The sequence below is a fragment of the Leguminivora glycinivorella genome, chromosome 23 (genome assembly GCF_023078275.1).
Source record: "Leguminivora glycinivorella isolate SPB_JAAS2020 chromosome 23, LegGlyc_1.1, whole genome shotgun sequence".
NCBI lineage: Eukaryota > Metazoa > Arthropoda > Insecta > Lepidoptera > Tortricidae > Leguminivora > Leguminivora glycinivorella.
In genome coordinates this window covers 5,658,224-5,685,090 of record NC_062993.1, presented here as the reverse complement: position 1 = coordinate 5,685,090, position 26,867 = coordinate 5,658,224, and the positions used below count along the sequence as shown (strand labels likewise).

General features: G+C 37.8%; 1 protein-coding gene across 1 annotated transcript in view; it reads left to right on the top strand.

Moving 5' to 3' along the window:
* LOC125238198 (ABC transporter G family member 20-like) overlaps nucleotides 1-26,867 on the top strand; it is a 159,500-nt gene that overhangs the window by 28,053 nt on the left and 104,580 nt on the right. The window contains exon 2 of the mRNA XM_048145470.1: nucleotides 12,458-12,534. The gene's annotated coding sequence lies outside the window, so the exon portion shown is untranslated. The remainder of the gene's footprint in view (nucleotides 1-12,457; nucleotides 12,535-26,867) is intronic.

Here is a 26,867-nt window from a genome sequence, read left to right as displayed (position 1 = left end):
ACCTTACACAAATTACTATTGTTTTAAAAGAAATTCTTGCAATGATTGTAGAATTATTACACAGCGTAGGTAGTAGGTACGAATATGTATGTATTTTACCTATACAAATAATATACTGGGGAAACTTCATACAACCCACATAGCCAGTATCTCGACGCTATGGTCGGTAGGGTAAAAAGTACTTCCTTGCATTATCGCTTACAATTTTTTCCATTTTGCTTATACTTATTGCAAACGTAAACATATGAAAGGCAAGCAAACAGCGATCTTCTTACAGCATATTGAAAGTAATAGTTATTACGGATGCAGGATACTCGCCGATGCCTACTTACTAATCCCTTCCCACTGAGCCACCTGCATTTTACACTGCCTAGATATCGATTGCCGACCGATTATTCCGACCCCAATCCCTATTCTTATCCCCGGCCCTATCTCTATCCTTGTCCCCGACCCCGTCCCCGTCTCGTCCCTGTCCCCGTCCCTCCCCGTCCAGGGATAGGGATAGGGATAGGGATAGCCCTATCCCTATCCCTATCCCTATCCCTATCCCTATCCCTATCCCTATCCCTATCCCTATCCCTATCCCTATCCCTATCCCTATCCCTATCCCTATCCCTATCCCTATCCCTATCCCTATCCCTATCCCTATCCCTATCCCTATCCCTATCCCTATCCTATCCCTATCCCTATCCCTATCCCTATCCCTATCCCTATCCCTATCCCTATCCCTATCCCTATCCCTATCCCTATCCCTATCCCTATCCCTATCCCTATCCCTATCCCTATCCCTATCCCTATCCCTATCCCTATCCCTATCCCTATCCCTATCCCTATCCCTATCCCTATCCCTATCCCTATCCCTATCCCTATCCCTATCCCTATCCCTATCCCTATCCCTATCCCGATCCCGATCCCGATCCCTATCCCTATCCCTATCCCTATCCCTATCCCTATCCCTATCCCTATCCCTATCCCTATCCCTATCCCTATCCCTATCCCTATCCCTATCCCTATCCCTATCCCTATCCCTATCCTATCCCTATCCCTATCCCTATCCCTATCCCTATCCCTATCCCTATCCCTATCCCTATCCCTATCCCTATCCCTACCCCCAATCCCAATCCCTATCCCTATCCCTATCCCTATCCCTATTCCTAACCCTGTCGCTGTCCCTGTCCCTGTCCTTGTCCCTGTCCCTGGCCCTGTCCCTGTCCTTGCCCCTGTAAAATTATCATGCTAGGAGGTGAACTTTGAAAAATCCTTTCTTAGTGCTCCTCTAAGGAACTTCCGTGTCAATTTGAAATCTCTTGAACCAGAAGTAAAGATAAAAACTAAAGCTATACTTATGGCTATTTTGGATATTTTAACCCCATTGCACAACAACAGGGGAGAAAATTTCTTTTCCACCTCATTAGATTTTAAAATCGTTGTATTTATCGTGATCAGCGACCCGATAAACCATAAAAACGATACCCATATTGTGTTTTTGACTTTAGCCCCTTTGCACCCCTTTAGGGGTCAAATTTTCAAAAAACCTGAAACATGTATTTAGTCATATGTCTTTAGGAATCCTCCTGTGAAGTTTCGAATAAAATAGTCAAACTAATCTTGTTTCCCCATACAAACTTTGAACCCCCATTTCACCCTTTTAAGAGGAGAATTTTGAAAAATCCTTTCTTAGTGCTCCTCTACGCCATATAAGGAACCTATGTGCCAAATTTGATATCTCTAGGACCAGCGGTTTCGGCTGTGTGTTGATATATCAATCAGTCAGTCAATATCTTCTTTTATATATTTAAACCCCATTGCACCACAACAGGGGAGAAGGTATTTCACTTCCGCCTCGTTAGATTTTAAAAACGTTGTATTTATCGTGATCAGCGACCCGATAAACCATAAAAACGATACCCATATTGATTTTTTGACTTTATCACCCCCTTTTCACCCTTTTAGGGGTTAAATTTTCAAAAAACCTGAAACACGTATTCAGTCATATGTCTTAAGGAATCTTCCTGTGAAGTTTCGAATAAAATAGTCAAACTAATCTTGTTTCCCCATACAAACTTTGAACCCCCATTTGACCCCCTTAGGAGGTGAATTTTGGAAAATCCTTTCTTAGTGCTCCTCTACACTATATAAGGAACCTACGTGCCAAATTTGAAATCTCTAGGATGAGCGGTTTCGGCTGTGCGTTGATATGTCAGTCAGTCAGTCAGTCAGTCAGTCAGCTTCTTCTTTTATATATTTAGATATGTGTTACAAATACTGTCAGAAATTGATAATAATCATTTCCTAACTTTTTGCGCCGGCGGTAACTTGAGAAACACTACATTATCCCAAAGTTTCATTCTTGAGGCTTGAGGCGGGAGGGCTTGAGGCTTGGCGTAGGCGAGAGGCTGGCAACCTGTCACTGCAATGTCACAGTTTCGTTTTCTTTCAACCCCTTATTTACCAAGAGTGGCACTGAAGCTTAAGTAGTTTCATGTGCTCTGCCTACCCCTTTATGGGATACAGGCGTGATTGTATGTATGTATGTATGTTCATCCTTGAGAAAATGAGGAAGGTCTGGCGGCTCCGGGCTCTTAGTCCAAGACATCAACAATATATTGTAAGTTTAAAATAAATACAGATTGTACGTACTCGTAGGTGTATTTACTTTTAAGTAGTTTTATTATTTGACGACCGGTCTGGCGCAGTCAGTAGTGACCCTGCCTGCTGCGCCGCGGTCCCGGGTTCGAATCCCGGTAAGGGCATTTATTTGTGTGATGAGCACAGATATTTGTTCCTGAGTCATGGATGTTTTCTATGTATATAAGTATTTATCCATACTATCCATATCCATACTAATCCATACTAATATTATAAATGCGAAAGTAACTCTGTCTGTCTGTCTGTTACGCTTTCCCGCTTAAACCACGCAACCGATTTTGATGAAATTTGGAACAGACAATCTTTAGACCCTGAGACAGAACATAGGCTACTTTTTATTTCGAAAAAAAGGGATGAAGGGGTCGAAAAAGAGGTTGAAAGTTTGTATGGGATTTCTTAATTTTAAAAGATAAAACCATGAAACTTTATATTTTAGCACTTGATAAGAAATCATTAAACATATATTTAAAGTCACATACAGGTCGAACGCGATTAATTAACATTATTTTTACCTTTGAAATAAACATGGTGGGAAATAAACATTAACTAAAAGCGGGTAGATTATATTTATTTGTCTACCCCGAACATTTATATAAATTAACATCGGGTAGTTTTGTGTTGTTTACATCTCCGGTGACATTTTGCTAGGACGTCAGTCTTCCGCGACCACGGCCAGTGCAACCTGGCCGAAACGTTGGGAAAAAAGGTAAAAATAATGTTAATTAATCGCGTTCGACCTGTATGTGACTTTAAATATGTGTACAAAGCGCGAGAACTTAAAGTGTTATATCATTAAACATCTTGATCAGGGATAGGGATAGGGATAGGGATAGGGATAGGGATAGGGATAGGGATAGCGATAGAGATAGCGATAGGGATAGCGATAGGGATAGCGATAGGGATAGCGATAGGGATAGCGATAGGGATAGCGATAGGGATAGCGATAGCGATAGCGATAGCGATAGCGATAGCGATAGCGATAGCGATAGCGATACGGATACGGATAATATGGGTATCGTTAGAGGGATACGGATAATCGGTCGGCGGTCTCTTACAATCAATGTGCTCTAAGACGATCGTTGTTTGCTTGCTTGAAGATTACGTTTGCGATAAGTAGATAGATAGATAGATAGATAGAATACTCTTTATTGGCACACCTCAGCAAGAGATACAGAAAAAAGATACAGCGGAGACAAAACAAATGATTATAAATAGAGGCAGACAACAGGCGGTCTTATCGCTAAAGAGCGATCTCTACCAGACAACCTTTGGGTAGCGGAAATAAAAAACATAATCAGAAAGAGTAGGGTAGTATAAGCAAAATGTAAAAAATTGTAAGGGATAATAGAAAAAAGTACTTTTTACCCACCGATCATAGTGTCGAAATACGGGCTATGTGGGATGTTTATAAAGGTTTCCCCAGCGTATATAGAATTACCTACGCTGTGGTCGATGTGTAATATTTCTACAATCATTGCAAGCAAAAGTATTAGGTGCGTATTGTGCCTATGTGCGATCGAAATAATCGCAGATAAATATACCTACAGAGAAACCTACGGTCCCTACGGATCCAAATGAAAATCTTAATGAATACTTTTATTACGCGGGCGAAGCCGCGGGTAAAAGCTAGTATATTATATATATCGTTGTCTGAGTACCCACAACACAAGCCTTCTTGAGCTTACCGTGGGCCTCAGTAAATCTGTGTAAGAATGTCCTATAATATTTATTTATTATTATTTATTCTCCTTTATTTATTTTGCTTCTTAGGTTAAGATTTTTATAATATGAATATAAAAGTAAAATACAAAGACACATACAAAACAATATAAAAAACATATAAACACATTATAAATTATTATTTATTTATTATTATGTTATTATTTTTTCTTTAGGTATACTGTAATCGATAAAAATAAATTAAATGGTACCTTTTGTTGTTGTTTTTGTAGCTTTAAGTGTACATTAGTCCTAATTCAGCATGCTTTTTGTAATTTCTATTTTTTAAGCCGCTATGTCTCTGGAAATAATACAAATGTTAACGACTTCCACGATACAGGCTCAGCCTAGTGTGGGAGTCACTGCCAACTGTTACTGTTAACTTATTCATTTTGGTAAATAAATATTTTTACTTTTTTTTTTTTTTACTTTTTTTTAAACTTGCACTTCACTGTATTTTTTCCTATAAGCCTTTAGGATTCGTCTATTTTTTGATCCACTTTATTTCCCAATGGTAATTGCAAAAACGAGAACATGTTTATTGTCTTATCAAATATCGAAGTCAAAGTCAAAGTCAGTCAAACAACCTGTCTCTAATCTTGCATAAACTCACGTCACAATTCTCGATTATTTGACTAGTCTATTGACACATCGCACCAGGTCACTATTAACAGACTCCACATGGAACAGCCGTCCTAACCGAAATGACAATCGGTGACGCTGATCGAAACACATCAGTCTAGATCTGGTTCTGTCGCGCCAATGCGGAATGTTCCTGCATCATTGTTGCTTCATTTGCTCAGCTCAAATAAATAACTATATCTTATTACTTAAAAAGCAATGTTAAAATTCTGTATTAAAATACATTTTTTAGGTACGTACAGACACCGGCATAAATCAGTGATGATTTATGCACCTTGTCACATTAACATCTTGTTTGAAATGTCATACGAAGTTGTCAAATGATTAAAAGCGACAAGGTACATAAATCATCATTTATTTATGCCGGTGACTGTATAAATTAATCAAGATTGGCGATTAAGATATTTAATTGCACGGAGATGACCACGATGTTAAATTTGTAAAAAAGCATTACAATTTTTACAGAAACAACTGTTCCATGAGGGGTGAGTTAGTGATTGTGAGTAATTTTATATGAACCATCTAGTGGGCAAGTGATCTCCACGCCGAAAATAGTGCCAATGTCAACAGTCCATGACAGAGACATGCTAAGTAAGCGAGATGAGGTCATTATCTGTTTCGTAATTATTGTATGTGTCTGCGAATAAAAAAAACATAGTAAAAGGCACAAGTAAGGTTTATTATGACGCAGGCTGTATGCTTGTTTACCAGTTCTCTTGTCGATTTAAAATACTCCCTTCGGTCGGGTTTTAATTTATCGCCACTCGTTTCGAACTTCCTTTTTTTCGCACTTGAATCGTAATGTACTATTTTTTAGAAAAAAAAAATATTTTTTTATTTTGTGCCAGTTTTACGAATAACATTTACAATGTGAAAATACATCCAAAAGAACAAAAAAAATTACAAACTTTTTTTTTTGCCCTCCGAAATGCGTAGTTAAAATCTTTCGGTTCTCTCATATTACACCGTGTATAGAACGTAACAAGTGTCACAACTCATAAGTTACATTTAATAATGATTTCAATTTCATTGATTGCAATAAAATTCTAAGAAGAAAAACTCATTAAAAGAGACTTCTTTCGTTGTAATCTCCTAAAAAAATGTTATGACGTCTAATAGCCTATATGATTTGACTGGTACACATATAATGATATTAATATTGATAATCATAGATATTTGTGCCCAGGTCACGTATTGCGGTATAGGCACGTAAGGTCTGGAGAATTTGAACGTGTATCAATATGTTATGTGTATACATTTTGTAGTAATAGGATATTTTCACGTTAATGATAAAAATAATTATCTTATCTGTGTTAGAGGTCTAATTGTGCTGACTTCGTAGCGATGTTGAGTAGAACAGAATCTAGTTTATTGAAAGGTACAATGTCGAACCCATATATCTGTTAGTAACTAAATAACTTATTAAAGTCTTGTCTGAGCAATCACAAATGTGTTTTTTAAATTATCTTTTTTTGTGGATGTCATAGTTTGCTTGTTTGTTCCCAAGTTTAAATAAAATAAAAAATTAAAAAAAACATAATACCTACTTTGGTAGACAGAGTGATGGACTATAATGGAATGGTGGCCGCTTACAGATGAAAGAAGCCCTTGGCATCTGTTGGCACGTTGGGTGGACGACATCCGCAAAATTGCGGGTCACAACTGGACGAGACTAGCCTAGCGTAGGTATCCACGTAGCCCTATGCTCAGCAGTGGGTGATAAAGGGCTGATAAATGATGATGATCGTATCAGTATAAGTTAGGATTGATCTTTTGGTCTTGCTCACGTCTTTGTATATCTACCAATTCGATAATTAGGAAAGATCTGGACCACTGTGGGCACGTACACAACTAATTAATACAGCGCGTAAACGTAATAAGGGCGATAAATGAAACCAGGCGTATAATTCAATATTGTTATCATTAATTAAGAGGTGTTTTTGAGTTACTCTTAATTTTCACCCCTATAATGAATTTTTCAAAAATTTCCCAGCAGCAATGTACTGTAAACGTAGTTGCGATGACAATCAATGACAACTGTCAACGAGCGTTTAACGCGAGTGTGTTTGCATTACGTTGCGGGCCGAATTAATTTGTATGGATAAAAAAATATTTCAATTTTAAGTAGGGATGTACCGACTAGTCGCCGACTAGTCGGGAAAGCCGACTATCCGGCCACATTTCTAGTCGGCGATTAGTCGGCGACTAGTCGGCAAAAAAGGCCGATTAGTCGGCACTTTATTACTGCTAGAAAAACAGTACAAAACTAAATTATCAGTTGAAAATTATGGTTGCATTATGTACCTATTCGTAAAATTCCTTTCTTTGACAAAACAACAAATGTCTGTAATCATCACAGAAATAAATTTCCTACCTAGGATTATAGATTTCATAGGCAGGATCACTACCCACTAAGCCAAGCTGCTTGTTAAAAATGGAAAATGTATATAAATATTGGCATGAACCTTTGAACCTGTAAAAAATCATAAAAAGCGCGAACGAAGAACCTAAAATGACATTCAAAATGTGAATTTAGTCAAAAATCATGTTTTGGCCGACTAGCCGACTAGTCGGCCGACTAATCGGCCACTCAAGCGCCGACTAGTCGGTAGTCGGCCTAGTCGGCCAAATCAATAGTCGGTACATCCCTAATTTTAAGTAAAAGTTATCTAATTCAATTGTTTATGTCGTATACTCACCACCGTTAAGAGGTTCGCCCGTATTAGGTTTACACCCTGTATAACTATCACATTTAGGGCAAGGAAGGGAAACTTACACTAATGGAGGGACCTGTAATTACTGAATGGTAATTAATATTTAATGACTAATACGACTAATTATTGTAATGTTACTGAGTGTACGTAGAATGAACTAGGTATACATAGAAGCGCTGGTGGCCTAGCGGTGAGAGCGTGCGACTTTCGATCCGGAGGTCGCGGGTTCGAACCCCGGCTCGTACCAATGAGTTTTCGGAACTGATGTGCGAAATGTCACTTGACATTTGCCAGTCGCTTTCCGGTGAAGGAAAACATCGTTAGGAATCCAGACTAATTCCAATAAGGCACAGTTACCTTCGGGTTGGAAGGTCAGATGTCAATCGCTTTCGTAAAACTAGTGCCTACGCCAAGTCTTGGGATTAGTTGTCAAAGCGGACGCCAGGCTTCCATGAGCCGTGGCAAATGCCGGGATAACGCAAGGAAGATGATGACATAGAGTGATTATTTAGTCAGCTGTGATCATTTACGAAATGAGTTTGACGACCGGTCGGCAGTGACCCTGCCTGCTTAGCCGCAGCCGATCATAGATATTTATTCGTATGTTTTATATGTATGCATTTTGTATACTATATCTCTTTGTCTGAGTACCCACAACAGAAACCTTCTTGAGCTACGCGGGACTCTGTCAATCTGTGTACGAATGTCTTATATCTATACTATGATATTAAAATGTGAGTTTTCATTTCTTTCTTTCTTTTCGGAGGAGGAGAAATTCGGATGATAAAAACACTTTAAGGGCCCCCACAGACGGGAGACAAAACTGTTTTGTCTCCGTCGCTCGGTCTATGGGCTAGTATGAAGGTGCGCACACGAGGCGACGCAACTTTTCATCCAAATACGAAAGTCGCCGAGCAACTTTGTCGCCCGTGTGCGCGCACCCTTAATACACATACCTACGACATGTGAGATTATATTTATATTTATTAATCAAGAAAATAAATGTCCAATGATAAGGACTCAGTCGTGGCATATACAACTAATACAGTCATTTTTGTACCTTGTCGCTTTAAATCGTTTGAAAATTTCGTATGACTTTTCAAACAAGACGTTGATGTGACAAGGTATAGAAATCATCACATATTCATGCCGGTGACTGTACAACTAAGTATCACTTTCGGGAAGGGAAACTTAAACTAATGGAGGGTTCGGATCTCTAATTAATGAAAGGTAATTAATGTTTCATGACAGTGTTAGTCGCAGACATAGGAAGGAAAATGTTACATGCCGGACGATTTCTATTGAACACGCCATATTCTAAATTGTCAATAAACTCATCGAGATCTGGTTTTCGTGTGATTGCCAGTTCTTTTAGCTATTGCTAATGTAAAATTCTGTAGCAACTACTAACGCCGTGGCTTGCGTGGGCGACGGTCGCGCGATGGTCGCGCGACGGCGATGCGACGCATACGAAATCAAACCTTATCGATATGGAAGTATGAGACGCGACGGCGACGGCCGCGCGACGGTCGCGCGACCGTCGCCCACGCAAGACACGGCGTAAGGTAAAAGTACCAGTGATCGGCAATAAACCAATAGACGCCACCTTCAATCTTAAGTCATCTGTCAATAATTTCAACAAATTAACAGAAAGGGTCATGTCATCTGCCGGCCTAGGTAGCCGAAATGCCGTGAAAATCGTTGTGGCAATACGGAAGACCCATAGCAATAGCCACGATAACGATTAGAGATGCACCGAATATTCGGTTACTATTCGGTATCCGGCCTATTCGGCCCTTTTTTATTATTCGGCCGGATACCGAATAGTGACATACTATCCGGCCGGATACCGGGTGTGCTATTTTTGATTGAATTATTGTGGGATAAACAAATTAAACAGTTACGGTTATAATGCTTATAATAATTATAATCATAGCCCTTTATTAAAAAAATACACATTTAAACAAAAAAACGGACTCCGCGCGACGTTCACTACGAAACAAGTCAAAACCTGCACGACGCGCCCGCTCCCTGCTAAAATTGTAGGTATTGTAGGTAAAATTCTGCTGTCCGAATATTCGGCGGCCGGAGACAGAATATTCGGCCGATGGTTGGGCCGAATATTCGCTATCCGGTATCCGGCCAAACAACTATTCGTTGCATCTCTAATAACGCGTTTGTGCATTTGGATACGTGCCCTGAGCATTATCGTGTCGAACACTAGTATTTTTACCTTTAGGTACTTATAAATGGTACTATTTCGTAACAAATAATAAATGAACTATATCTAAAGGCAACATTTCGCGATGCCGCCTAGCGGTCGTTAGGAAACATTTAGAAACGCATTAGCGCTCATATTAGTAAAAGTTATTTTTGTAACGTAATCTTTTGGTCTAGCGCGATTTATTGCGTAAGCCATTTTGGTAAATTACAAAGAAAAGTAAGAAAGAAGGGTAATTTAGAAAATGCTAAATATTAGAATGATTTAATTTTGACGACCGGTCTGGCTCAGTCGGTAGTGACCCTGCCTGCTATGCCACGGTCCTGGGTTCAAATCCCAGTAAGGGCACTTATTTGTGTGATGAGCACATATATTTATTTATTCCTGAGTCATGGATGTTTTCTATATATATATATAAGTATGTATTTATCTATTTAAGTATGTATATCGTCGCTTAGCACCCATAGTACAAGCTTTGCTTAGTTTGGGGCAAAGTTGATCTGTGTAAGGTGTCCCCAATATTTATTTATTTATTAAATATTTATTAGGTACCTACACAGAAGAAAAACAATAATTTGTTGACAAGGGCATTATCTAACTACCGGTATATTATCAATAAAATGTATAGGGGAAGGTTGCGATCATTGGATCGGCCCCCTTGATTGGATCACTTAAATATTTCAAATTTTTTGAAATATATCTCAGCAGCCAACATGGTTGCCATGTCAGTCAAGTCAGGGCATATTTGTGACATATTTATTTATTTATTTAAACTTTATTGCACAACTAAAGAAACATGTACAAACGGCGGACTTAATGCCAAAAGGCATACTCTACCAGTCAACCATTGGGTTAAACAGAGACATATATGTTGGCGCAGGAGAAATAATAGCTAACAGAGACAAATATAATCGTGACATCAAACATTAATTTACTAAACTCAGGTTGAATACTAATACTTATATAAATTTATTACATTATGTGGGTAAAGGATCTTATTGTCGATGGCACTTACGGCGTTATGAGCGATGTTCGAGTACAAATACGACACCGCGGGACGTAAGCACCATCGACAATAATGTCTCTTTACCCAGATAATGTCATTTAACGCGAGTGTGTTTGTATTACTTTGCGGGCCGAATATTTTCTGTATTTTTTTTATTTTAAGTAATAGTTATGTAATGAAAGAAATTTACATAATATAGAAACTAGGACGAATCATAATAATTAAACTAAAACTAAATTTAATAACCTGACAAATTTTATATAAAAATAAAACAATTCCTTATAACTAATAACACAATAAAAAACAAAATTATCCAAATAAACTATTCCCTGTCGTTCTAGTGCAAAATTAGTGTCCATGACGCTCGCAGCATTTCCGCGTTGGATTACTATAGACAGCTTTTGTAAACATTATATTATGTATTATCTGGGAATTTTCAGAATTTGGGTCCCCCAATTAGCAAGTTATTAACAACAATTAACTGGCTGTCAGTTTTGTGACGACAATAAAATTATTAAGCATAAAATCTGCTTTACGTTCCTTAAAATGGGCTGGGAAGTATCGCTTTTTGGGCGCAACAACTCGAGAGGACTGTAAAGAGATTTCATATTATTTTTTAGGCCTAGGCCTGCAAAGTAACTTTTTTTTATAAAATAATATTGTCCTTTAGAGCATTTTTTTTTATTTCATTGTATGTTTGAGAAAAGCACTATACATGCCTCGGCGTGAAAACGGATTCCCGGCCTCGTATCCCTATCCGGCCTCGCTCGCACGCTCGCTCGGCCGTATATACCCACTTGGCCGGAAATCCTCATTTTCCCGGCCTCTGATGTAATGTACTATTTTTCACATTGTGAATGTAGATTATCGCTTAAAGTTTATGTTTTTAACACAAAAACAATATTTTTATTGAAATTTAATGCTTAATTATCGTCACAAAACTGATAGTGAGTTAATTTTTGTTTCAACTTACGCTAATTGGGGGGTCCCAAATTTTGAAAATCCCCATCTTTACAAACCCTGCAGGAAAGGGGTAGGTACATTTTCATTTACAAACAAGTTTTATATATTTATAACATGCGCAAATCCTCTAAAAACATAATAAGAAGCATTTAGGTAACCTTTACCTCTCATTGTTTCTCGTGTCACATGCATTGTGAATAAACGCTTTGTTGTTGTGTAGGTATTATTGCTTAGGCATGATCTTGGGAGTCAATAAAGTATATAATATATTGATTTTGATAAGTAAATAGTTTTTGGAAAACATATTAACCAAACATATGGAAAAAATGTTATCGAAAAAAATATGGACAGTAGTTATGTTTAAGCATAATTTCTATTTAATAAATCAAAGAGTAAATAAATTGACCGTGACGTCACTCTTCAGTATTCCATATTAACAAATCGTGCTGATTTGACTGTAGGAAACTAGCCTATTGTCTGAGTCAAACCTATGCTTCGGACAAATATAAGGATTATGTATTTACTTTATTAATTTATTTTCAGATTCACGTCCACCGGACCCGATCTCCCTAACGTCTGAAGTCCTCATCTGATCATCATTCCACCTACGCTGCTTTAAGGTAAGTTGTTTTTCCATAATTTTAAAACTTTGGCCATTCTTTTTAAAGTTGCCCACCCCACTTTTTTTGTAACATGGGTATTTTTTACGCGATTCAGACTTAGAATCGCGAGGTCTTTCGATCCTGATAGGAGAAAAAAAATGTCCCAAGATTTCAATAAATTTTTCAGACCTTCCATTCCGTTACCGCCATACAAAATGTATGAAAAAATGGTAACGGAATGGGGAATAAACCTTGGGACACTTTTTTTCTCCTATTAGAATTGAAAGAGCTCACGATTCTGAGTAAGCACATAAAAATTTCCAAATCCAAAAAAAAAAAAAAAGGTTGGATGGATAACTTTGAAAAAAATGGCCCACTTACTAGGTACGAGTATTGAAAGTGGTTATAGAGTTTCAACTTTCAAATGTTTGCAATGAGTCTTATACATTATATTGTATGTACTTCAGTGGTAACAAGTATGCTGATTGCCTGATGGTTAGCAGTTTCCGTAGCCTATGGAATGCAAATCCATAGTTAGAATAGGCGAGCTCTCGCTCCCTTAGTGCGTTTTGGCATTATCCGACCCGTTATCGGATGTAGGAAAGTTGTCAAAGGTAGATATCAAAGATGGCGTCTTTAGTGTATAGGATATCGGTCTTACATACGATATCGGATCGGATAATGTGAAAACGCATTTTGCCTACTTACTGACAGGGACACAACACTATTAGTTAGGGTCTATCGTAGGGTTGTAGATAAAAAGAAAAAAACGAAATGTTTTTTTTCAGAATTGTGAAAAAAAACCGAGCACCATGGTTTTTTTTCTAAATATGGTTTTTTTTCAGATGAACAAATAATACGACAATAACGGTTTTTCGTGAGTTGTAACGTGTTTCAATAACAATAACGTACATTTTAATTCAATTAACATTCAGTATACAAACGTTTATTGGGGAATCCCCGATGCTGCGTGTAGCGTGGAGAGGCGGTGGTGTTTCCAACAGTAAATAGTGATAACTACCAACTACAGATTTCGTAAATGTTACTTCTATTATAAGACCAGAAATTAAAGTTATTTGATTAAATTCGTTTAATAGTTAACATTAAGTCTAAAAAACCGTATAAAAATATTAACTACTTTGCAAATTTTGAGATTTCGTACTTTAGAAAAAAAACATACTCCAGAAAAAAAACTGTTTTTTTTCACGGTTTTTTTTCATGTTTTTTTTTTCAAGCCAGAAAAAAAACCGTTTTTTTGCAACCCTAATCTATCGTCTTTTTCAACATTTTGCAACTTTCGTTCTATGAATGTATGTAGTTTGATAGTTATAAATATTAAAGAAGCTTAAAATCTAAAATAATATACGTATGCCCGAAACATTAAAGTTTAAGTAAGCGCGATTAAGTCCTCTGTAAGTAAATAAGTACCTAATAGTTATAATGTGTGAAAATCGTGAAAGTTGAAATAAGTGTCTTAAGCGAGTGTTACAAACTAACCAAATTAGTAGAACTACTTAGGTAAAGTTTGCTCTTACGTTGAATATATTGTATTTATCAGTTTGAAAAGCACACTATAATACCGATGTAGGGAACAAATAATTTTTTTTAAAGTAGTAACATTTTTTTATAACACACTATTAATAAGTAAATTAGTAACTTTGTACTGAGCTAATATGTATCCTAAATTATAATACACACCAGTGTTTGGGGTGCGATTAATAAGTTCTTTAAATTAGGTTGACTTAATTAATTACTTATTTGTGGATGGTCTTTTTAAATTTGAATAAATTTTAAGATAAACCTGAGCTGCTTTCGTATACTTGGTCGATACTGTACGGCGAGCGCCCGCGCTTATATTGCAAATACTAGTACCGCGAGATACTTATTGGTCTGTGACTTGTATTGTCCGGGACGGTGTAGAGTGGTGATAGACCGTGATTGTGATTACCCGCCGGCTGCGATCGTTTCAAATCAAAAAAGGTAAATCATGTTCTTTAGCCATGTTTCATGAAAATCGGTCTACTATGTCGCGGTCGGGGGTTTTTCAAAATTTTAATTTTGTGGTTAGGTTATTCGTTGCAAGTCATTGCAGCCACTGCAATGAAGTTTATATGAAGAAACATCCGCTTTTCCTCATGTTTGTTTTCATTACAAACACTACCGTCACGGTAATCATGTATGATATCTAAAATTGTTATGTTATTACGGAAGGTGCCTCTTAGACGGCCGAAGGTTGCGATGTTTTTCTCCTCACCTTGCTAAGGCAATAGACACTTTGTTTATATTGTTGTAAGGGTCTATCTGTCAAAGGTTAAGGTTGTAATGTAAGCGTTTATATACTTTGTATTCATGTTCAAGGACTTTGCTTTTTTTATATTTATGACGATAGACGTGTACAATATTGGAATGATTCGCTTGTCAAAAAGTTTGATGTCAAAAATTAACTCTATACGGATACGATTTAGAGCTTCGTTGTCGAAGTCAGACGTTTCTTGAATAACCACAAAATTAAAATTTTGAAAAACCCCCGACCGCCGATTTTTATGAAACATGGCTAAGAACACTCCCGACTAACTCAGCTTTCAAACAAAAAAAAAACTAAATCAAAATCGGTTCATCCGTTCGGGAGCTATGATGCCACAGACAGACACACACATAGACAGACAGACAGACATACAAACAGACAGACACATAGACAGACAGACACGTCAAACTTATAACACCCCGTCGTTTTTGCGTCGGGGTTAAAAACAAAAACGTTGAAGAATTATACAGAGCTAGTTTTGGATGTGTAGGTACTAAAACTACTAAAGTAATTTTTTGAACGTGCTTAGAAATGTCACACCTCGGACACTGGCGATTAAATATATGAAAGAGGCGCGTTCCTAGCACAGTCTAAGCTCGTGTAGGTGAACGCGTACTATGCTTGTATGAGTGACATATGACAGGTCGACTGTTCGCGTTTTTGACAGACGGTAACTGTGAGGTAACCGAGAGGGGGTGGGCGGCACTTTCAGCGGGGAGCGGGAGTGGCCATACTGTATGATAATACTCTTTATTATACTGTGGAAATGTGAAGATTATAATTAAAAGTACTTCAATATTTAATCGTTTTCATAGGAAGAGAATACTGGTTTTATTGGCTATTGTTTAATGCGTCATCCTAGCACAATATATATTTATTAGCACATGGTTGCCATTTTGAAAGACAGTAGATTAGATTTTGTATGCGTGCATTTTCGCTACCCGCACGACTAGTGCCCTCTCTTTGTACGCTAATCTAACCCCCCACTTCCCTAAAATGGGAGATGGAAGTTTCTGTGAAGCAATCCGCATCCGCAATTTTCGACTAACGCGAGCGAAGCCGCGGGAAAAATCTAGTAGGATATAAAATCATAAAAAAATATAGTGCTGATAATGACCATCTTTTTGACCTCTGCATTGTCACTTGTGCACCATCATCATAGGTCACGTTACTAAACGAATTACCAAAGGTCAGAATGGCACTGGCCTTGACCAAGCCATTAACACAGTTCCAACAGCTGATCGGAACCAGGCCGCTAGCCAAGATTACAACCGTTGACAGTGGCAAACAATACGCAACTGCATAACTGGCGCTGTCGCGCCAAGCGGGAAGAGACACGTACAGATATAGGAAGGAAGGAGATCGGACATACCGGGTATTGGCTAGTTCCCTATACTTAAAATAATAGTATTTTATGCAACCGGCGTTTAAAGGAGGTCAAAAAAGACGAGTGGCGTGGGTAACAATTTGAGGCGAAACCGAAAATTGTTATTAAGACGCCACTAGTAATTTTTGACTCAGTTAAACGCCGTTGCATACAATACTTTTTCTACGACCATGCACTTAGTTTTTGATAGTTTTCTTGAATAGCTTTCGTGAAATTCGCACTGTTCCCTGGAAGTCACCAGCAACACGCTGAGATGAGGCCATTTCGTGGCACTTCATTCGTTTCTGTCTTGTTGTTATTATTTGTATTTTGTCTTGCCTGTGTTCACGAATAAGTGTTTACTCTATATTCTATTCTATTCTACATGGGAACGGGCATCGAGTCATGTCATTATGCGCGCACACAACGACATACGCCATAGTACGTATACGGGGGCGGTTTAGGGGTTGAACAACGAAACACGGTGTTACTCATACGGCGTTTATTACAGAACTAATTTTACCAAATTACCCACATAATATTTCACTAATTGTTGAGCCTACCCTCAAATACATATATCACACTATATGCTCAATGAGCTAACAACTGCGACGGTTTGTCCACACTCTCTAGTATTATATGATCTGAGGGGGAGAGATAACTACGATACGATAAGGAGTGTCAACAATTGTATCTTGGCTACAGGCCCCACCGGTCCAGCTGAAGTGACTATCGTTGATATTACTTGGCAGTCGAAACGCCGTCTGGCTCTGTCGCGCCATCTACTACCTACCTACTAATTGTTGACGCTTGACGCCAATCGAAACAGTCTGGCTCTGTCGTGCCAATACGGGAGAGCGATAGAGATAGCTTATCGATATAGTAAGCGTTTGTGCATTTGGCTACGGGCTGTTGATTGCTTTTACAACCTAAAATCGATGCGAACGTGCCAATGCGCATGTTTTGATAAATTAAATGCGTTTTAGTATTAGTCACTGAATAATTAAGGTATATAATATGGTTTGTAAATTTTGGAAGGCAGTTAGACGATTTTTTTGAACGAATACACACAGATTTGAGCGATACATAACTTTTAAACAAAATATGAAATTTTGGTGTGAAATAGTGGATAGTTATTTACAAACAGTAATATTTTTTACATTTTATAAAATATTGTCATGCGGAAAAGTGTTAACTGTAGAATAAAAATAGGTAATTAAAGATTTATATTGTATTTATATTGATAATAAATTGTACCTATACTAATCGTAAAGTTTATGACATTGTTGGTTGTGACATAAATGAGTGGATACTGTAACATCATAAATCTTATTGGATACGAGACTGCCAGCGTAGCGTAGGTAAGTTGATGAACAGGCCTTAGGCGTGATTTAGGCCTGATTTAGACGGCGTGCGAACTCGCATGCGATTTTAATTACATTGCGGTATTTGATGGCTGTGCAAAATTATATGTAACCTCAACAGCCCGCAATGTAACTAAAATCGCATGCGAGTTCGCACGCCGTCTAAGGCCCGATTTAGACGTCGTGGGAACTCGCATGCGATTTTAGTTACATTGCGGGCTGCTGTTACATACAATTTTGCACAGCCGTCAAATATCGCAATGTAATAAAACTCGTATGCGAGTACTCGTAACGTCTAAATGGGCCCTTAGTGCGTTTTCACATTATCCGATCCGATATCGGATGTCGGACCGATATCCCATACATTACAGGCGCCATCTTGGATTTTTTCCACTGAAATCCTTCCGACATCCGATATCGGATCGGATAATGTGAAAACGGACTTAGGGCCAACATCCCGCAATGAAACTAAAATCGCATGCGACTTTGCGAGCCGTCTGAATCAGACCTAGGTATCTCATACTCTGGGTGGATTGATCTGTGTAAGATGTTTCCTAATATTTATTTATGTGTAAAAACAATTCCGTAAACAGTGGTAATAACTGCAAATTACGTTTTCTTTTCATTAGTGTGATAATTAATATTGTATCAAGAAATGATGTATTGCAATAGATAAGAATTTTAATGACTTTTATAATATTTCTGCAATCTGTAGTTGATAGAACGTCCGGACCTAAAAGGTTATAAATTAGTATAATTAAATGTAATTACAAGTTATAGATAATATTGAAAAGGTCGTAACAGACGATAGATGAGTATAAACATTATGCCATTTTGTAATTATTTAAATAAATACAAGGAAATGCCAATACCTATAAATGCCGAGACACTTGTAGTCATTGTATACGTGAACCAACAGTAAAATAACCTAACCACAATATTAAATTTTTGAAAAAAACCCCGAAAGCTACATAGTAGACCGATTTTCATGAAACATGGCTAAGAACACTCCCGACTAACTCAGCTTTCAGACAAAAAACTAAATCTAAATCGGTTCATCTGTTCGGGAGCTACGATGCCACAGACAGACACACACACAGACAGACAGATATACAAACAGACAGACAGACAGACAAACACACAGACAGACACGTCAAACTTATAACACCCCTTCGTTTTTGCGTCGGGGGTTAAAAAATAAAAAAAGCAACAGATATTAACAATATTTATATATCATAACGTTAAATATAATAACGGAAAAGTTAGGTTCGATTCCATAACTCAATTAGTTAAGTTAAGAGCAATAGCCGAATTCAAGAAGTTGCGGGTTCGAGTCCCGCAGAAAGTGTATTTTGTTCCTATAATATCAAAAATTATACAGCTACGTTTATATTTAGGAATGCACCACTTCTGCTCTTTTATGAGGTTAAATGTTATGTTAACTTCTGATTACTATACTACACACGTGACACATATACTTAATCTAATAATAAATAAATAAAAAGAAAGAGAACTGGCGCAAACCTGTGGTGGTACTAAGTACTGCGGACCGCAAGGCGGTATGGGAGAGCAAGCAGCTACACTGACGGTTCTACAAGGCCCTCACGGGACCCGATGTAGACCTGCTCGCATCGGTGAACTGGTTACGATTCGGGGACCTCTTCGGAGAAACCGAGGGTTTTGCCTGTGCAATTGCGGACGAAGTTATGATGACGAACAACTACCGGAAATATATCCTGAAGGATGGTACGGTCGACATTTGTCGGGCATGCCGCCGTCCCGGAGAGTCACTCAGGCATATTATTTCCGGTTGTTCTCATCTTGCTAACGGCGAGTACTTGCACAGACATAATCTCGTAGCCAGGATTATTCACCAGCAACTTGCTCTTCAATACGGCCTTGTGGACCGCGAAGTACCGTACTACAAGTACTTGCCTGCGCCAGTTCTTGAAAATGGTCGTGCCACGCTCTATTGGGATCGATCTATTATCACTGACAGGACTATTGTAGCCAATAAGCCTGACATTGTGATAATAGATCGACCGCAACGCCGGGCCGTGCTCGTTGACATCACCATCCCCCATGATGAGAATCTCGTGAAAGCCGAGAAGGACAAGTCCAGTAAGTACCTAGACTTGGCTCACGAGATAACCGCCATGTGGGATGTTGATTCAACGATCATTGTTCCGATAGTCGTTTCAGCGAACGGTCTCATAGCGAAGAGTCTCGACCAACATCTTAAGAGACTCTCGCTAGGTGGCTGGATCAAGGGCCAGATGCAGAAGGCGGTGATCTTGGACACGGCGCGGATAGTCCGACGGTTCCTCTCTCTGCAGCCTTTTTTATAAATAAAATAAATAAATATTGGGGACACCTTACACAGATCAACTTAGCCCCAAACTAAGCAAAGCTTTTTAAATACATACTTATGTATATACATAGAAAACATCCATGACAGGAACAAATATCTGTGCTCATCACACAAATAAATGCCCTTACCGGGATTCGAACCCAGGACCGCGGCTCAGCAGGCAGGCGCACTACCGACTGAGCCAGACCGGTCGTCAAAACGTGAACAGTCACCGGCATAAATAAGTGATGATTGAACCTTGTCGCTTTAAATCGTTTGAAAATTTCGTATGACATTTCAAACAAGACGTTACTGTGACAAGGTACAGAAATCATCACATATTTATGCCAGTGACTGAACCAACAAACGTCACATATTAAGACGTTTTTAACTCTAATTGGTGACATGATTACTGGTGACATTAATTCGTCATAATATCCGTAAGTTCTTCCGGTTTTAACAAATCTAATGAGTTCCTTGTACGTTACTAAGGTTCTTGGTAAACCCTAAATTAGGTCTTGTTAATCGGTTTTAGTTAATAGTTATTTGTTATACAAGGGGGCAAAGTTGTATTTTAACGCCGAGTGTGGAATTGAATAACGAGCAAGTGAAAGGATTCTATAGTTGAACCACGAGCGAAGCGAGTGGTTCGAGAATAGAATTCTGAACTTGCGAGTTTTTTAACACACGAGAAGTAAAATACATTTGCACCCGAGTGTAACACAAAACTTTTCCCCTCACTATAGCGAGGAAACTACAACGCAAAAAATGCGTTTATCACTGCTTCCAGTAGTTCCACAGGTGGTAAATCATCTTTATTACTAGATTCACCTGCTTTTATTAATTTTAAAGCAGTTAATTTGACTTTATTCAAGGTCAAATTACTTTACCCACTAGTGGATAAAATGCGTTTTTACCCGCTGGCATTAAAGGACAAAACACGTGTTTCCGAGGTAGTGAGGGGAAAAAATAATTATTAACCCTACTTGTACTTTTACTTTTTTTTTCAGCAAGTTCAACGTTGCGAGTTTCAACATTTTTTCTATACACCGTGTTTTTATTGAATTCCGTTAACTTTAAGGGAAGATTCTTTAGTTCAAATACAATCAATTTCTCTGAGAAACTAGCGTCTTAACTCTCAAGTTATCGAATCATTAAAAAAAACATAAAAAAAATACTGAACATGTGTGTGGCATGGCATCCCTTACCACTTCCTAATGTTATTTGTTTTGACATGTGCCGTCAAACACTTGACAATGCCTTCAATGATTAAGGTCCTCTAACAATAATTAAGTAATTAATCCATTTATTATGTAATGGAAACGAAAAAAAAATTTTTTTCGAATTTAACAAAAAGTGATATACAGGCTGGTTCCTGATGATGAACGTAACTGCTTGTCGAATTTAACGGAAAACAAAAAAAACGCGATGTATATAAAAATTACAGCCATCAATTTTAACGCATCCAACATTGACGAAATTTTTACCTTGTCATCATCATCATCATCATCATTCTCTTGCCCTTATCCCAGTCACTTGGGGTCGGCGCAGCATGTGTTTCTCTTCCATACATCTCTGTCACTCGTCATCTCATCATTAACTTGTTTTAGTTCCATATCATGTCTCACACAGTCCATCCAACTCTTCTTCGGTTTTCCCCTCCCGTTTCTTCCACCACCTTCCACATTCATTCGTAATATCTTTCTCGTCACATGCCTTTCATCCCTCCGCATTACATGTCCATACCATGCTAGTCGATTCGCTCTTACTTTTTCAACTATCGGTGCTACTTTCAAGCTTCCTCTGATATACTCATTCTTTATCTTATCCATTCTTGTGACGCCACACATCCATCTTAACATTCTCATCTCTGCTACCTTGTATTAGAATTATTTCTTACCATCAAATTATATTTTTTTAGATTTTATTTTTAATAATATTATTGAAAGTTCCTCTAAGATAGGACTTATTTTCACCTATTCTGCTTCGAAATCTCTCCAATGTTATTTTGTACATAAACATATTGAGAAGTTGGTCTATTTATTATTAGAGACCGGAATATAAATGCCATCATTGCACTGTCCATGAAACGATATGAATCACCGATCATCATCTAGGAAAAAACGTTCAGACGAAACAGTTTCTTTGTTCGCGAAGTGCGCGCACGCTACTGCAATTGATCAGCAATTCCCGTCAACTTTGTACAATGCCACGTCAGCAAATTTTAATTGATCCTATTTTGTTACCAACATTTAGTAATATAATTCACTTTCGTAAGATATATACAGGATAATTGTTATAATTAAGAAAATATAGATACTAGAGAACCTTAATGACGAAATAAAACTTAATAAAATCTCAATTCATCAACAAAATCTTGGTAACAAAATAGGAATTAATAAAAACAAATTTAACTTTTCCCTTAATTTTTGTACAAACTTTTCGAGAACTGCTGTGATATCAAAATGACACATGTCACAACAAGGTACGTAGCGGAATCAGGGCTCAGATACCGGTTAAGTTTTCAAACTGTTATCATGTACTTGCGGCAAAAACTTTAAATTTTGTTTTCGCTCGAAAAACCGCTATTTTGAAACCGGTTTTTAGGAGAACGCTTTCATAAAGGTTTCGATTAACCGGTTTAGAACAAAATAAACCGGTTTATTCCGCAGCATGATAGGTAATACTGTTCAACCAAACAAAAAAGTCGCTGCGTGAACTTAGGTATTTACGCGGCGCCGGTGCGTCTCGCCACTCGTCGAATAAACCGGTTTATTTCGGTTAAAATAAAGTTCTCATAACGTTCGTGTTCTTTACAAAGTTCGGAGTAAAATCGAAGTAAACAGGTTTTAACCGTAAAAAATAAACCGGTTCCGAGCCTTGAGCGGAATGCATTTTAAACGCTTACGATAATATCGTAATCAATCAATTATCGATATATCGTTGCTAGCTATCTCCGCTCTTCCGTATTGGCGCGACCGAGCAAGACTGTGTTTCTATCGGCGTCTAGCGTCAACGATTGCCATTTTTAGGGTTCCGTAGTCAACTAAGGAACCCTTATAGTTTCGCCATGTCTGTCTGTCCGTCCGTCCGTCCGTCCGTCCGTCCGTCCGTCCGTCCGTCCGTCCGTCCGCGGATAATCTCAGTAACCGTAAGCACTAGAAAGCTGAAATTTGGTACCAATATGTATATCAATCACGTCAACAAAGTGCAAAAATAAAAAGTGGAAAAAAATGTTTTATTAGGGTACCCCCCCGTACATGTAAAGTGGGGGCTGATATTTTTTTTCATTCCAACCCCAACATGTGATATATTGTTGGATAGGTATTTAAAAATGAATAAGGGTTTACTAAGATCGTTTTTTGATAATATTAATATTTTCGGAAATAATCGCTCCTAAAGGAAAAAAAAGTGCGTCCCCCCCCCTCTAACTTTTGAACCATATGTTTAAAAAATATGAAAAAAATCACGAAAGTAGAACTTTATAAAGACTTTCTAGGAAAATTATTTTGAACTTGATAGGTTCAGTAGTTTTTGAGAAAAATACGAAAAACTACGGAACCCTACACTGAGCGTGGCCCGACACGCTCTTGGCCGGTTTTTTTTTCTTCTAAGTAGGCCAAAATACCTAAGATCACAATAAGTACTTGATAGAAAACTTTAATCGAAACAATAATGTAAGGTAAAAGAACCAGATGTACTGTCTGTAGGTAGTGTATCTAATAGGTAGATTGTTATTTTTAGATAAGATGGAGCGCATCGCCAACAAACTGTTTTACAGTTTGGCGAAACTTTAATGATATGCTTGTGTACATTGTCTTTCTTTGTTAAATAAATTAAAAAAAAAAAAAATAGTGCTCAAAAGTGTCCCAATGTCACTTTCAATCTAAGTGATTGTCAATAAATGTGACGGAACTGACGGAAGGGTTTAGAGTGTCAAGCACTGATACAGTCACCGGCATAAATATGTGATGATTTCTATACCTTGTCACATTAACGTCTTATTTGAAATGTCATGCGAAATTGTCAAACGATGTAAAGCGACAAGGTACAGAAATCATCACTTATTTATACCGGTGACTGGACTTTTGCCTTAATATATCATAAATACATAAAGTTGTCTCCCGTGTGGTGACGGGTTAACAATTTCACCACCCCATTTCTTTCCGTGGGGGTCGTAGAAGTCGACTGTGGGATATGGGTTAAATTGTGGCGTAGGCGAGAGGCTGGCAACATGTCACTGCAATGTTACAATTTCATTTTCAACCCCCTAATTGCCAAGACTGGCACTGAAACTTGAGTAGTTTAATGTGCTCTGCCTACCCCTTTATATGATTCAGGCGTGATTGTTTATATGGTATGTATGTATGTGTATTTATGTACATAATGTTGATCGAATAACGAAATGCGTAGAAAGTTGTCAACCTCCGTTGACACCGTGCCAATGTCAGATGGAAAATTTCGTGTCATTATGTTTTGGAAATTCCCTGGTGAGTAAACCTATAGATCAAGGAATTTACTAGGTCATAACACGATGTATAATTAACTTTTAAGTCGAAAAGATATGACGTAGGTTAACATAATTTTACCGACAATAAAGGTAAACTTTTTGGGTGGATTGGAATAATTTCGGAGCATAGGAAATGGTCGGGTAATTTCGAAAGGAGAATCTTGATATGATGGAAATAATTGTAATTCTTATGTGATTATCGAAATTAGAAGACCTTCGAAATTACTCCAATGCACCCTAAACTTTTTTTAATAAGTACTTATACATATTAAGTTTTGTTTCTCGTTAGTAGCCGCTTGGAAAGTTGTTCACTCTCTCCATACAATGAATGTCATTTTCTGTGACGTTTTTGCTTTCGAGTAACGTATTTTATTTTTAATACGTTAACAACTAATGGCAGACACTTTAGGTACAAAATGGGACGAAAATTAAATTTCTTTCACTATAAAAAATCAATGATTTATATAAGATTTATTGCATGATATAACATAGTACAAATGATGCGCTTAAGGTATTCTCTACCAGACAACTATTCATTGGACCAAACAAAAACTTTAGTGCAAGATTATAGGTAAATATAACGGTATAAACCTTGCTCTTGAATGACTCTGGTTAAAAAAAACTAAACACACGTAGGGACAGACAGACAATGGAAAGCGACTTATTTTTTTAAATTTATAAATGTGCTTACTCTTGGCTACAGACTAGCCGAAGGGAAAGACGTGGACTACGATGGAGTGAGCTCGCCCGGAAGATGCGTTTGTTTTAGACTATGTAGTGAGATTATACAGATGTGTTGTTTTTTTTTAGCCTGCGTTAGTGTCCCACTGCTGGGCAAAGGCCTCCCCTCGCTTCCTCCAAAAGAAGAATTTGCAATGTCTTTTATTTTCCTCACATTACACATAAAATTCAGGGCCAAGTACACAAATAATAGCCATTAGTTAAGCCAACAGGATATATCTGTGTGGCAGGACGTTAAAGTCAACAACTGCTTATAGCCAGTTATTTGCTCAAATAAATTAGTGGTTACGATAACTAGCAAGCCTATTCGAACACCGACGGTAGGATATTTGAATCATTTGAGTGTTACTCGAATCAATACAATTCAATTCAATTCAAAAATCTTTAATGTCAAAAAATAATTATACAATAAAAAATGCGGAACTCTAAAAATGAACTTATCATAAAATAATATTGTCTGCGGTTACCGCGATAGTTAACTTATGAAATAAAACTATGAAAACGGTTTAATATCACGTATAATGAATTTACAATTCATCCCGACGTTTCGAACACTTTACAGTTTACTTACTAAAAGTTGTACGCCTCACGGCACCACATAGTGAGACAAAAATGTATAATGCGACCTGTACTTATGTACCTATATATTACCTATGTTGGACAATTTTATTAAATGATTTTTACTTTTTTTATTTTTTTTTTTTTTACAGCATTCGTGTCACCCGTTGACTACGAATGCTGCAATGTGGGCAATAGCTAGTGGTTATATAAAGGCCGGCAACGCACCTCCAAAACTTTTAGTGTTTCGGGTGTCCATGGGCTGCAGTGATCGCTTACCATCAAGCGATTTATGCTCGTTGGCCTCCTATCCCGTAAAAAAATAGCTCACGGAATAATTATTTGGATAAGCATTAAGTGAAATGCGTAACAACTGAAAGACATCAGTTGAATGTCATTCTGATATCCGCGTACATTCGAATGGGCCGATAAGTCAACGCATCGTTATTGGCAGTGATGCAAGTTATGGAAAATGCGGGTTTTTGTAATATTCACACAATGATTCAAGCCTTATCGGGCTCAATTGTATTTCGCGATTTTTTGCGACAGTTTTAGTAGGTATGTTCGCATGCAATTTAAAATTCGTTTTTAAAGTAAGTTTTAATACTTTATCGAGGCAACGCGTAATATTTATAAACAAATACATAATTATATGTAACACCTCTTTTTCTTGTGTTGTATTATTTTCTGGTACAATTAAGTGTTTTACTACTACTACTACTACTACTATAACAGTCGTTTGGGTTGTTTTCTCACTTATTGTAAATCATACTGAACAACTTGTAATATGACACCAACGACTCGCGAAAAAATGTGATGTTTCATAATCGTCGACCTGACGCCGTGTCTTGCGTGGGCGACGGTCGCGCGACCGTCGCCGTCGCGTCTCATACTTCCATATCGATAAGGTTTGATGTCGTAGGTATGCGTCGCATCGCCGTCGCGCGACCATCGCGCGACCGTCGCCCACGCAAGCCACGGCGTTACCTTCTAATCTGCTAGCTAAGTAACTAATAGGATAGACATAAACGTAAATCCGGAGCTAACAAACATTGAGGTATAATGTAGTTACACGTTAGTACATAGTAATTCAGTGCTAAAAAATGGGCGCTTGTAAGTGACATACTCGTAATTAGATCACTAAAGAGTAAAGACAC